The 14,912-nt window shown below is 44.7% G+C and overlaps 1 protein-coding gene across 4 annotated transcripts in view; it reads right to left on the bottom strand.

Annotated features, from left to right (window-relative positions):
• SIPA1L3 (signal induced proliferation associated 1 like 3) overlaps positions 1 to 14,912 on the bottom strand; it is a 79,299-nt gene that overhangs the window by 38,784 nt on the left and 25,603 nt on the right. The window lies entirely within an intron of this gene.

The following is a 14,912-nucleotide window of genomic DNA, read 5'->3' as shown; positions in this document are numbered from 1 at the left end:
CGCTGTCAGTCCAGATGGCATTTATCAAAGGGTTCTTAAATAACTCAAATGTAGAAAAATAAAAATGCTAATCTTGTAGCAAAAATATCTGACATGTCCCTAAGATTAGTTTCTGTACCAGACAACTGGAGAACGGCCAATGAAACACTAAGTTTTAAAAAGGGATCCACGAAAATTCTAAGTCCGTTAATGGTAAAATGATGGAAAGCATTACTAAAAATAAAACTATCAAGGATTGTTGTTGTGTGCCTTCAAGTCATTTCCAACCTATGGCAACTCTATTCTTGGCAAGATTTGTTCAGAAGGGCTTTGCCTTTGCCTTCCGTTGAGGCTAAGAGAATGTGACTTCCCCAAAGTCACCAGTGGGTTTCCATGGCTGAACGGGGCATTGAACCCTGATCTCCAGATTGTATCCATTGGAGGCACAAAATGCAGGATGAGATATGTTTGGGGTTTGATCCAGACAAGTTCCTATGTTCTTATAGGTCTGCTCTTCAACAGACACCTTTCCCGCTGACCAAGAAAAGGGGAGGCAACCAGGAACATTACACTTGGGAAAAGGCTTCCATTGCTTGGGAACAGCTTCCAACGTGAGTCAGCACAAAAGGCTGGACCCCCCTTCGACTGACCTACTTTGAAGAGGAACTCTGAGCAGATTTTTGTTCCCAGGCTCCTAATGAGAGCATCAACACCAGCATCACAGCCCTGTTTTCCTTTGCTGTGGATAACCATGGCATCGAAAGAGAAGACTTTCCTGAACGCAAGCAGCTTTGTGTGGTGCTCAAAATACCTAGCCGAGCCCTATCCAGGAAACCAGCATGGTAGATCATGGCTTCTGCTTGGACAGAAACGCTCTTGCATTCTCTCTTTCCCCCATATACTGACGATCCATACTGTGATTTCACCCTACAAAGACTGCTTTCTAAGACCCTTCTGTCCAAGGGCAAATCCACCAGACCCTCAGAGAACTTGAGGAATGCTGCCCCACGATCCCCTCCCCAGCTAGCAGCACCCTGGGAAAAGCATCTCCACCAAAGCGACTCCAGAACGCAGCAGGAGGGAAGCATGTCACTGAGATAATCCAAAACGACAACCTTCATGTAGAATCATCCTAGGCTGCTGAGCCATTCGCTGCTGCCGCCCTGTTAAAAAAATCACGGTGTCTGGTTTCATTTGAGGACGGCACAACAGTGAACTCCGAATCCTGCTAAGGTTCAGTAGGCTGGAAGAACCTTGGAAAAGCCATCTTCCTCCCCACACACCAACATCCTCGAACTAGAGAATCTGTCTGTCTGCCTGCCAATGTGGAGGAAAGACACTGCTGTTGAATAAGAGTTTAGACCAGATCCAGAAGTTAGCCTCAGGTAAACACCAGGTAGGTGGGCTGCCAACCTTTCCCAGCTCCTCTGCCATGAAAGCAGATGAAGAATGTCTCCTTGTCCAAGATTTCTGCTTCCTCCATGAGCCCGTTGCTCACTTTATTGCTGATGGGATTTATGTGTTAAACCAGGTGCACACAGAAATGTAGTTAACACCTGTGGTGAAACAAAAAATCGCAAACCAAACCTTGACTCTTACTGAATGCTAAATAAATAAAACAAAACCCGTTAATGATTCCTAGAATTAGAATTTAAAGCACACAAAATGTTGACTTCGGGCCAGGGTGGGAATCACATGAATTTACAGAAGCAAACAATGACTCAGACAGAGAATGTATATTGTATGTGAGTCTAAAGCAACAAAGGATCTGAACTCTGTACTGAAAATGGTCTGGAGGACAGGACTGTTACCTGAATACGTGGTGAGAGATGGATGTGCCAAGGGCATTAAAGTAAGTATGTAGTGCTGAGGAACCAAGGGCTTTGCTTTAGGTCATGTACATGATGATGGGTCTTGCCATTTTGAGATCTTGCCAACAGATTTATCAAGGCCTGTTTAAGAAATGTGATGCAGTGGCTTAGTGGTTAAGGCAGCAGTGTGTGTGTGTGTGTTCAGACAGAAAGGGTTATGCATCAGAGCCAGCACTGAAGTCAGGGTTGCTGTTAGTATGGCTGGATTGGCCACGGGAGTCCCAAGGATGCCTTTTCAGTTGGAGTTGGCCGACATCATTTTTTCACCCTTTGGGCCACGAGACATTCAATTTTGGGGGAAGCTGGTGGCTCCTTAGTGTGTATCAGACATGAGAATCAATAGCAATTGAATTTGCTCCCAAAGCAGGCTGTCAAAGGCTGGCTGAGCTCCCGGGAATGGGCCTACAAGTGACACATTGAGCCCAGGCCTTATTAGGCTTGTGTAGTTTTGAAACCAAACCAACCAAGAGTCTTGTGACACCTTAAAAGACTGACAAATTTCTGGGGGCATCACTTTTGTGGACTAGAACTCCTTTTAGTGGATGCATGAAGTGTTGTTGGCAGATTGTATATCTCTTTCTGTCCGCCTACACACACCCCATACTTACTCACTCATGGATGGCACACATGACAACATGAACAGTGTGTCCAAAGGGCTATGAAATGCAAGAAGCATATTGCCTGCCACTATGCATAAAGCTTTAAAGGCATATAAGACAATTATTTGTTGATAAATACTAATTCAGAAATACCATACCAGCAATAATGTTGCAGAACCACACTTAAGCAGGAATGCTTGCATCATTAGGGCAGAGATTATGTTGATGTGTCTGTACTATACAGCTCTAGTAGTTTGATTCTACTCTAACTGTCATGGCTCCATTTGGTGGAATGTTGGGATTTGTAGTTTGATGAGCTACTTTATATTCTCCGTAAGAGAACTCTTATACATTTCTCTGAGCTGCAGCTTCCATAATACCTTGATTTGTTCCCCAGTCCCTCTTCTCAGGATATCTGAGACTGTAACTCAGAGACAGAGCACATACAGTACATGCAGAAGGTCCTAGATTCAGTTCCCAATGTTTCCAGTAAAATCTATAGACACTTCTTGTTCACACAGAACACCAAACTTCTTATAAAGGTAAAGGTAGTCCCTTGTCATGAATGTCCAGTCGCAACTGACTGGAGGGGGCAGTGCTCATTTCCATTACTAAGCCAAAGAGCCAGCATTGTCAGAGGACTGCTCTGGTGGTTATGGGGCCAGCATGACTGCACCGAATGCTGTTACCTTCCCACTAAAGTGGTACCTATTTATCTACTTGCATTTGCATGCTTTCAAACTGCTAGGTTGACAGAAGCTGGAACTAGCGACAGGAGCTCACCCCATCATTCAGCACTTGGGCCTCAAACTGCCAACCTTTCAATGATCAGAACTGGCATCTTAACCACTAAACCACCGCTATCACAATTATTAAGGAAAGTCACAAAAGAAAGTGCAAAGGCAGGCTTACTGCTGAACATAAAACAATAATAATGATCATAAAGGAGCTACATAAATTCAATCTAGACAATGAGGAAACTGAAATAAAGCTTTCTTGTACCTTGGATCAAATCCTTGGAGGTCTTTAAACAGAGGCTGGATGGCCATCTGTCAGGGATGCTTTGAATTGGATTTCCTGCATGGCAGGGGGTTGGACTGGATGGCCCTAGTGGTCTCTTCCAACTCTATGATTCTATGATTCTATGATATACTGATCAGAATGGATACTGCAGCCAAGAAATTAGAAGAAGACTAGGAATAGGAAGGGCAGCAAAGAAAGAACTAAACAACATCCTAAGGAGTAGAGACAGAACTGAGCACTGAAGATAGAATTGCCCATGCTACTGTATTCCCCATCATTATGTACAGATGTGAGAGCTAGACAGTGAAGGAGGCAGATAAGATCCATCCACTTAAGATGTGATGCTGGAGAAGAGTGGCTAAGGGCATCATGGACAGCCAAAAAAACCAAGTAAATGGGCCTTGGAACAGATCACGTCTGAAATCTCCTTGGAAGCCAAGATGATCAAACTGAGGCTATTGTGCTTTTGCAACATTATGAAAAGGCACAACTCATTAGAAAAAACAATAATGCTAGGAAAGGTAAAGGGTAGTAGAAAGAATAGAAGACATCATACCAGATGGATAGACTTAATCTGAGAGGTTATGGGCCTGAATCTGCTGGGTGCAAACAAAGCAGAGGAAGACAGAGGGTCTTGGAGATGTCTCATCCACAGGGTCACCATAAGTCAAAGTTGACTTGAGAGCAGTTAAACAAAATGGAGATATTTAGCTATGCTGCATTTCCTATAGGCTTCTGTTGTCTTGTATTTCCTATATTTATCGCAGTATTATTTATTGTCGAGTTTACACTTTTTCTGGTTATGCGTTTGGCGTTTTTCTCGTTTTCTCTTGGTGTTTTGTTTTGAACCGTTTCCACTGTGCCACATGTGCAGAACATCTATTAGTAACAACTAATTTGTCCAAGTTGATTTTCCAGGCAGAACAAAACAGTTGCAGCGATTTTTCAAAGGTTATTTTATTTGCGAGGGGGAGGGAAGGGGGAGATGTCAATTTTAAGTGATTTTTCACACAATCACACATGTGAAAGGAAAACAGCGAGCAGGTGTCCCATCCCTCCCCCTCTGTACTCTCTCACAGAACAATGGCATGCCACAGCGAGATGGCCAAGAACCAACCCAGCAGAAAGAATGCGTGGAACTGCTCCGTTCTGCTGCGCTACACTATGGGTGAGAGCTTTCTACAAAAGCAATTAAACAGGCCAAAATTGCGCTGGAAGAGTAAGGAATGTTTGCACAATGAATAGAAAGAACAAGAGGCTGAACAGCCCTTAAAGAACGAGCGGAGGGCAGGGAGGAGGAGGAAAAATGCACCAAACTGAAAAATATAATGGAGTCGCTTAGGGCTCAGAAACACTGCCCTGTCTGGTCCAGTGTTCAAAGACTGTGCCTGACCGACATGGTAGCCAAAAGTCTGATAAAAGTGATGGTTCACAGTTAGCATTTCTTTCCAATGTTCAGTTGGAATCTCCTTTCTTGTAATTTGAACCCACTGGTTAATGTCTTACCCTCTGGAGCACCAGAGAACAAGCTGGCTCCTTCTTCCATAGTCAAGGTGGAAGAGAGACTGTATTTTAAAAGGCACCACCTCCTATCCAGATTACTACCAAATTATGTTTTGAAACCCATGAAACAGACAAGGTGCCAAGGTCCTGATCGCCACACGTCCCCAGAAAGATTTGGAAAACAAACCAAATTCTGCAGTTGCTGCACCTTTATTGCCTCACTTGGTCATTGGACAAACTCATTTAGAATAGAAAAACTCAGCATTCCCCACTCACTTGAGTATCTTGGGGGTGCAGATAACACTTTCCATCTACTCCTTCCTCAAAGGAATGACTAGTTGGTACCTAACACAGGAACTTTTCCATGCATGCTTGCAGAAAATGCTCCAGTTGACAAATGAACTTCCTAAGATAGAAGAGGAGAACCAAGGTGGTGCAGTGGTTTGAGTGCTAGCCTACAGCTCTGGAGAACAGGAGTCAAATACCACTCGGCCATGAAAACCTTGGGCAAGTCACACTCTCTCAGCCCCCGAGGAAGGCAAAGACAAACTCCCTTTGAAAAAAAAAATCTTTGTCAAGAAACCCCTATGACAGCTTTGCCTTAGGGCTTCCATAAGTTGGAAATGACTTGAAGACATACAACAGAGTGTAGAAGAAAGCGATGGCTGGCTCCCTTACAGGAATGGTCGAAGAGTTGCCATTACTCAACAGATGTAACTACTCAGCAACTATACCTCGTTTTCAGATGTAGGCAGAGGTCTGCACAGCTACTTCTGGGGCTGGGATAGGAACACTGGCCTTACATGTGAGACAGAACCATAGAATCATAGGGTTGGAAGAGAACGCAAGGGCCATCCAGTCCAACCCCTTGCCATGCAGGAAATCTCAGTCAAAGCATCCCCGACAGATGGCCATCCAGCCTCTGTTTAAAGAACTCCAAGGAAGGAGACTTCACCTCACTCTGAGGAGATACGTGTTGGCTGAAACCATGGATAGCTGCTGCCAGTCAGTAGACCACATGAAGCTAGAAGAGGCAATGGGAAACTGCTAGATATACTCTACTGTTATTGCAAACTGAAAGGAGACTGTGGACAAGGAGCTGCAGCACACAAGAACCTTACAGTGTGGGCTGGTGCTATTACCTAGTCTTCTAGGAGCAGTTGATCAATTTCTGGAGCAGTGTGCAGCTGCTACTTTAATCACAGCAACAGTACAAAACAGGGTGAATCTAAGTACTAAATTTTAGTTTTTGCCACCAACTTTACACCCAACGACCCATCCCCTGTTTTCCCACCCAGACTTGGGGCAACCTTCAGACTGGCCTAGTGAGGCAGCTGGGAAGCCCTGGCCTTCCAGGGAAATATTAAAAGCTCTGGCATATCCTGCTCCATCCAGTGAATCATTGCCAAATGTTTGGAACTGCTTACAGGGCACAGATTAGAGCAGCATACTGTGGTGGTGGATTACCAGGGGTTTGCTTTATCCATGTTACCCATCCCATTGCCCTGACTGCCAATGCTGCTGCTGCTGCTGAAGCAATGAAACACTTGAGTGCTTCCTGCCAGACCAGGTTGTTTAACCCAGTAATTGGCATGATAAATAATGCACCGTGGTAATTCCTGACAAGACAACTACTCGGCAGCCAGACATTAACCTCAGGCCACAAGGCTTTCGGAAATCACAGAGGCCCTTCCATGTGTGCTAGAGAGTTAGGCAGCGGAACAAAAGGAACCCTCCTTGGGTAATTGGCACCACCACAATCATCAACAACAAGAACTGTCCATTCAGCCAAAGTGCCTTAGACTGTACAGAGCTCTTTATGCACATCTTTTCACCCATTCTGTAAAGACAGTTCATCTTAAGGACTGGGGTATTAGCAGAGCAGTCACATGCTTCAGCCCTCTGAGAAGAAGAAAGCACATGCACACAGAGTGAACTTGCAAGAAAACCCACAAGGCAAAAACTGGGGCGTGTGAATTTTCTTCAGGTTTTAATAAATTCTTCACTCAACAGCCACAGTGTTTTGAGCCAAGGTGGGAAGCTCAAAGATGGGTTGGGATCAGCCTTTCAAATTTTACCCCTCATGTTCTGGCAGAATTATATCCCAACCGCAGCAGGAATGGAAAGAACATTCAAAAATATTCTTAAAATAGTGGAAAACATGTTCTTTAAATGTCAAGAAACCTTAATAAGAAGAATATTGGACTTCTTTTCTGCTGTTTCCACAGAAAACACTGTTTTCTGTGCAAAATACTATGTCTAAATTTTGCACAGAATAAGCCCTAGATTGCAAACTGCCTTTGAAAACTAGAGTTTCCAAAGGTTTTGTTGCAGTAGGAAGAAAACTGCTAAAATGACTTGTTGCTTTCTTAAAACAAAAATTAAAAAGCACACAGGTATTGAAGACACACATCCTGGCTTCTTCACGTGAAGACATAGCTGACTGGCACCATAAGGCACATGTTGCGTACATTTTCACTGGCATTGAAATGGCTGCTCTCTGAGCAAGGAAAAGCCCAGGCTCTACAAGCTATCAGCCTAACCTTCTTTCATTGTTACTTCAATCCTAATACCTTCTGAATGAGCTTGAGGTGCTGGCTTTCCTGTTGTAGGGTCTCTTGTTCTTTATGGACATAGTATACTCCTTCTCTGCAGTAGAGCACAGACAGGTATTTCCTGGAGCTTCATCTGTCTCTCCATCTGATGAAACCTTCTTTTCTGGGGAACACAGCAATCAAGCAGTGCAAGGATAGCATCCATTGACGGAAGGCAGGACAAAGGGAAGGAAAAGAACAAATTCATTTGCTCCTTTCTGTCCTGGGAGAGGCCAGATGGAGGACAGAATCTGGCTTGCAGACAGGAGCCACAGGTGCTCCATAGTGCTGGGGAGGGGAAAGAGCGCAGCTCATGGCTCCAGAGCCCTCACATGTCACAAAGACATGCAGAATTTCCCCAGGGTAGCCATGGCCAATCCAACCCCTGATGGCGAGATACCAGGCTTAGAGCCCAAACCCCTGCAGCTTAGGGGCCGAGCAGACAGAGAAGCCTATCTGCAGACAGCCCAAATCCCCTTTTCCTTTGCAAGACAATCCCCAAACCAGACTCTTCAAGTAACATCCCCCCCCCCCATTTTTTGAGAAAAAATATGCAGTTTATCCCAAAGGCTCTAAACCAAAGAGCTGCTCTTTTGGGGACTTAGAGGGTCATTTTGCTGCCCTGGCACATCTGTGTGGAGTGTTTAGTCAAGGCAAAAGACAATCCCGGTCTAGTTCCAAGCTCATTGCAGGAGCCCACAAATGGAGCAATCACTAAGATCCTGAGCAGTTCTACAATACAACAAGCAACAGCTATTTCAACATGGTGTTTGAGGTTGTTAATAAGGACAAGAAAATACATACTGCAGCCCTTGAGACACAGGGAAAAGCTTTCTGTGGGGAGCCATCCCACCATTTGCTGCCCACACAAGACTGCTGTATTGGCTATGTTTTGTCTCTTGGAAGTAAGAAGGAAGTGGTTGCTTCAGCAGCAGAAAGAGGCTCAGCCTGGAATCTGTTATATTTAATGGATTAAGGCCTGGAAATACAGCTCTCCGGAGAGGTCTGGAAAAAAGTTACTCTAGCCAAGGATGGTTCCCTGGAAATTGTCAAGGAACAGAGGGATGCTAGCTTATTTTAGAATCTAGAACTGGATGCAGAATCCCTTGATTCCTTACAGAGGTGTGTAGGGTGGGCATAGAGACAGTCAGGGCAAAAAGCGCTCACAAAGAGAGGATCTGTTGTTGTATGTTTTCAAGTTGTTTCCCACTTACGGTGAACTTAAGGCGAACCTATCATTGGGGTTTTCTTGGCAAGTTTCTTCAGAGGGGGTTTGGGTTGCCATCTTCTGAGGCTGAGACAGAGTGACCTGTCCATGGTCAGAGAATAAAAATAATGCTTTTGTAAACTCCCAGAATTTCTCAAAACGTTTCAAAGGGCCAACTGAGTGTAGGATTATATCCAACATATCCTCATCTGAGAGCAATCCCATTCAGGAAAAGCTTGTGCAGAACCCCGGCATAAAGAGGCTGCTGAGACAGCGAACGCTCATGTGCTGGCAACCTGGGCCCTGTTTCTTGGCATCTCAAGAAGGGCAGCCAATGGTCCCCTAGGTAACAGTTCCTGGATTCCTGAGCTACCACAGAGAGAAGAGCTTGTTTGCTTTGTGAGTCAGTGAGCAAGAAACAGCAGCAGGCAAAAGAACAACACAGCTCTACTCCAGAGTATCACCACTGCAAATTGGTGAAACTATGAAAGGTACAATCATACTGTCCACTGATGGTTTAAAACAGCCAGAAGCTCTGCCAACTGTAACTATAGATGTAAATCCCTTCCAAATTCTGTTCTTCTCCTTCTGAGTGTGTGTTGAGCCTTCAAGTTGTCCGTCATTTAATGGCGACCTAGGGAATTTCATTGGGTTTCCTTAATCAAAGAATACTCAGAGGTGGTTTGTCATTGCCTTTCCCTGTGTCCTCCTCCATGAAGGATCAGATGTCTCTTTCTCTTTACTCTGCCCACCCCATAATAGCTATGCCAGTTTCCCTATGCTGTGTGTGTGGAATGGAGATGCTCCAATGGGCATGTCACCCAATTTTTCTCTCCAGGCAGACAGATGGAATAATGCTCTCTTCCTGGAGCGCTGCCCACTGTCTCCTTCCATCAGCTCCTGGGAAAAAAGCAGGAAAACCACTGCTGGATTGTGGGGCAGCAATCTGACACCAAACCACAGCTGGTGAAGCATGAAGTGAAGTTTATAGTGGCGGAGGCTCAGCTAGCAGTACACTGCAGGCCAGATTCAAAAGCAAGTTCTACACATGCTCCGGCTGAAGAGGACTCCCAACCTGCTGCAAATGACATAAGCGCACATCTGTCTCTTTCAGGCAAATGTCAAACCCCACCATGGGATGCCCTGCCATTCCTCACAAAGAGAAATCCACAGATTTTTTCATAATGAACAACTGTGACTGCAGAGGCTACTGAAGGGCTGCCATGGAATTCTGCATGATAATTGGGGAAAGAAAAAAACAATGGGGTGGAATGACAGGGTATGAGGTGAGCCCATTCTACAAATGCAAAAACCTTGCTGCAGTTGGCACAAGGGCAGGCTGAGAGAGACAAACATCCATTATATCAGCTAGCCCAGCCCTCCCCATAGCACTGGGGGTTACCAAGACTGGACCCTCAACTTAACAATGAGACTGCTTTAAAGAATGGAGACTTGAGGGCACCTGACCCCAGTTGCCGCAGAATAAAAAGGATGTTTAAACCAGAATAAAACACACCAAGGCAAGTGTCATTCACGTTGTCAATCGAGAAGAATGCAACAGATGGCCTGGCCAAGAATTAGCATAAATCTAGGCACAAAACGTTGGCGTATGATGAGGCCCAGATGAACAGAAGGGCAATTTGCCTTAAGTGTTACCAGAGGTGATAGTTGTGATGGTCAGCCTTCTACCTTTCTTAACTGAGATTAGCTGAACAAAAACAGGGAATTTGGATACTGCAGGCTGAAGAAACAACCAGACAGCGTTGGACATCCTTGCCTGCCAGAGTAGCTTGCATTTTGCAAGTTCTTATCTGTCTTCAAATAAGGAGGCATTTTTGGTTTGGTGGCTAAAGCAGAGGCTAGCAACACCCCTAAACTGAAAAAGCCAAGCTGTTTTATAACAACATCTCCAACATAAGCTTAACTGACATTAACAAAAGCTCCTCAAATGCACAGATGTATAATGAATCTGACGTTCTGACTGGCAAATAGCTTTGAAGACAAGAATCACCACTGTTGGGATTAGCTAGCTTTAGTGTGTCCTCCACTATAAGCCTGGTCAAGTTAACTCTTAGGGGCTAATTTTTTCTCAAGACTGCTGGAGGAAACAGCAGTCTGATTCATTCATAAAAATCCATGCAAAATTCTTTCCATGCACATTCCCCCATGATGTGCAGCATCACATCTGAAACATTCCAGCAAGATTTCAAAAAGCAGTTTTAATAATCTTTTGCCAGAAAAGCAGCCTAGCAGCTCCAGAGAAATAGGTCTCCCATAAAGTCATCACACACTGACCTACCATACAGAAATGAATGGGAGCACCACAATGCAGGATTTCACAGGTACTGCTCACAACAGGATCACAAAGCTACGGGACATCTTCAAGAGATGAGGAATCCTACTTTTCCCTCTGGTAGGCTGCGGACAATGCTCCCCTCCTCCTTCACCACATCTCTAGGAACTTCCATTTAACACAGAAGTCAGGTGGAGACAACGGTGGAGACAAGAGCATAGGAAAACCACCAGAACTTATATGCTTCCTATCTGTAGAGCAACATGCTGTGAAGAATGTAGAGGGTATTTATAATGGTTCTCATAATGGTTTCATTCAGTTTACCTGACAGGTGGGAGATGCTGGCCGGATGAAAGGAATTATGTCTTCACACAGCATATAATTAAACTATGGCACCTGCTGTCATAAGATATAGTAAGGATTTTCTACAGGGGCAGGTTTTGGACCAGCTCAATGGATGATAAAGTTATCAATGGTTACAAGACACAATGGCTATATATTATCTTCATCATCACAAGCGGTGTGTTTCTGAAGATCAGTTGGAGAGAATATGGTCAGGAGGGTGCTTTGGTGGGCTTTCTATGGGAGTAACTGGATGGTAAGTGTGGGAACAGAAAGCTGGACCAGATCCAAATCAGCCTAGCCTAGTTGGACTGAATGGCTCTTGTGGTCTCTTCTAACACTATGATTCTAATCTGGGGACTATTTCTTCTGAGTTACATTTTTCTTTCCAGATTCCTCCTGAACACAGATCTCTGCAAAGGGAAAGAAGCTCACAGTATGTCATCCCAATTACTCATGTCTTGCTGCTGTGACATTTCCTCCAGGAAATGAGAAATCATAGGAATGCAGTTTTTAAAAAAGTGGAATCGTGGAGACTGCAGATGGTCAGGGTGCATTCTGCGCCTCCAAGGGGCCCTTACGTCAACTTGTGGGAACAAAGCGCCTTTTGGAGTTGCTTCGAGGATGGGAGGAGGGATTGCTTCTTTTTGGCCTTCTTCACCAGAGCCCCAGAGCTGGCTAAGAGAAGAGCAGCAGCCAAATAATGCACGAGCCAAATGAGCAATGCAATGACTCAAGGATAAGATCAGGAGGGATGGAAGAGAATTTCAGGAAAGGGGCCTCTTCCCATCAGCTGTATAGCTGAAAACTGTGTCACGCAGGTTGAGCCTTAGAGGGAGATATGTATTTCTGGCTTCCCCAAAGGAGAGTTTGACCCAACCCATTAACTCTAGTAAGGCTGTCCTTAAGCTGCAGCTAAATACATTTCAAGTTTCAGTGTGTCAAAACCAAATGTATGTGACAGAAAAAGGAAAAGTGGGAACATTCCTAGGCCCTTCGGCCAACTGCTTCTTGCATGTTACACTCAGCCACCCACCCAAGGCTCTGAAAGTGCTTTAAAGTGAAGGCTTCCATCTCAACAGAGCAATTCTCACATCAAGAGTTGTATCACAATGGGGTCCACAGCCTGAAGGAAAGCAGAGCAGACTCACTCGCTTCTTTTTGTACAAAACCCTCTCACAAAGCCCAAACCTCCCATCCTGAGTCTAACTTGCTAAAACATTACTGATGGCTTTTGGTGAAGGAATTGCACATGGAAACTGACTAGTGGATGTGGGGAGAAGGGGGGTGGTTCTTGGCAACAAAAGGCTATCCCAAGATTGAGGGAAATTCCAGGAAGCCGGAATACAACACACCAGGGCTGGGCAACCGTGGGAGGAGAGATGGAGTAATATAATGAGAAGACGGAACACAGAAGAACAGAAAACATTTGCTTTTTCATTATTATTATTGTTTTGCCAGTAGGAGAAAGAGAGCTTCGGACAGCTGTGGAAGGTAGTAGATTAACTGCCTGGTCAAGGAGTGGATTGCAATGAGTGAAAGATTAAGTAAAAGGAAAGAAGAGAAGAGGCGGCACTGTGAGGCTAGGGAGCTCATTGGAAGCGCATCAGATACAAAAGCCAGTCCAGCCAAGAAGATGGTGGCACACAGAAGCTGCCCCTGAGTCTTTCCATGCTAGAAAAGGGGAATAAAGAGATCCACAGCAAGCATAATTTATTTATTTTATATGTCACTTTTCTTCTGGTAGGTGACCCAATGCAGTTTACAAGAAGATTAAAACAAGACATAACTATAAATCTGATGATAAAAAGTCAGCAATTAAGCCATTTGTGTTAAAAACTGCAATGATTTAAAGGTGCATGAAATCATAAAAGTACAACACACACCATTAAAAGACCCTTCAACACCAGATCACTACCAAATGCTTGTCAAAATATAAAGATATTTTCTTGCTGGCAGAATGAAGGCAGAGAGGGAGCTGGCCTAACCTTCCATGCAGGGAATTCCATATCATGCAGTGCTGGCAGAAAACTGGTATGGGCTGGGCATTTCCTTCAACCTCCCTTCCACCAGGATTTTGCAGTCATGATGCAGAAACCACATTTTCCCTGAGGAACTATGATTCTTGGCACTCAACAGCAAGGAAGCCTGAAGCACTGAAATTACAATTTGCTCTGCATTTTGTTGCCCTCCTGGCTAATAGTTGCACAAAGCCCAGAAGCCACCCCAAACCTGCCAGTCACAGAGTCTCTGCCACTTTGGATCTTCCATTGCTTCTCTCTGATTTTCCTCTCTTCATCTTGGTCCTATCCCTATGGTTTTGTATTTCCAACCCACGCACCTTAGACAGAACTTTCCACTATATACTGGTTTGTTACAGTACAACTTTTCTTTTGCTCACAGTCTGCCTTTTGCTCAACACCTCAAGATGGTAAAACAACCAAGCCTCATCCCTTTAAGGTCTCTGAAGGTAAGGACCAGCTTATAGAATTGGGCCAGGAAACATGACTGGCAGCCAGTGAAATTAATACTTAAAAAATGGCAAAATCAAATAGATTTTCAAGCCATGGATGGTTGAATCTGTGGATAAAGACTCAATGGATACTGAGGGCTGACTGTACTAAGACATGTATGATGGGGTCTGTTTTGCTTCATCATAAACAGGCAGAGTTGGCACACTTGGCTATGCTGGGCAAAACACTCAGAGCCGTAGCAGCAAACTGGGAGATATAGGAGCATTCCTAAATGGCAAAGCAGCTTTTCCAAAGCAAGTGCACCTCCTCCAAAACAAGCTGGTCCTCTATTATTGACACACTAGTTCATGCTTTTCGTTTTCTAGACCATATCCAGTCCATTCATTACATCAGACACCAAATGAGAACCTTCACAGCCTCCCTGGAGTCAGGTGCAAGATACACCATGTTTATTCCAGGAGCCAAGGAGGCTGCTGTTGCTGCTGGCTAGAAATCACATCATCTGGATTACCAAGGTGCCCAGGAATGAGCGTCATCTCTGAGCACCAGACACTGTGCCCAGGAAAGGTTCAGTTTTGCCATTCCCACGCTGTGAGCCAGGAGCTGAGTTGTAGCTAGGAAGAGACACAGACAAAAGCCTTGCTGGCGGCTGATCAGTGATCTGTCGAGCCTTTGAATATTGCAAACTGGGATGCTGCTCAATGCAGGACCACAGCTGAAGCAATTGCAAAGGAACAGGCCCGGAGAGAAAAGGCAGCAATCAGAGGAACCCCAGAAACTCACAATGTTTCTAGTGTGAAGACAAGCCTTGCACACCTTGCAGCAAACATAATCCAAAACACTTAGGCTGGGAAGCTGTCTTTCACCCAGTTTCATCAGCTGCAGCGGTTTGTAACCTTGACATAGGTTATTGCCAGATTTCCCCGCCACCCCTACTGCACTCTTTTTCCCATCTAGCAGTGCACCCCTCCTCTACTAGCACTTTGATCATCACTTACACCATGATTCACATGATCACTGGCTTATG

The sequence above is a fragment of the Sceloporus occidentalis genome, unplaced genomic scaffold, assembly GCF_023333645.1.
Source record: "Sceloporus occidentalis isolate IW3139 unplaced genomic scaffold, rSceOcc1.0.p SCAF_13, whole genome shotgun sequence".
In the NCBI taxonomy this organism is placed as follows: Eukaryota; Metazoa; Chordata; class Lepidosauria; order Squamata; family Phrynosomatidae; genus Sceloporus; species Sceloporus occidentalis.
The sequence above is the reverse complement of the archived record's forward strand: the minus strand, read 5'-3'. Positions and strand labels throughout refer to the sequence as shown.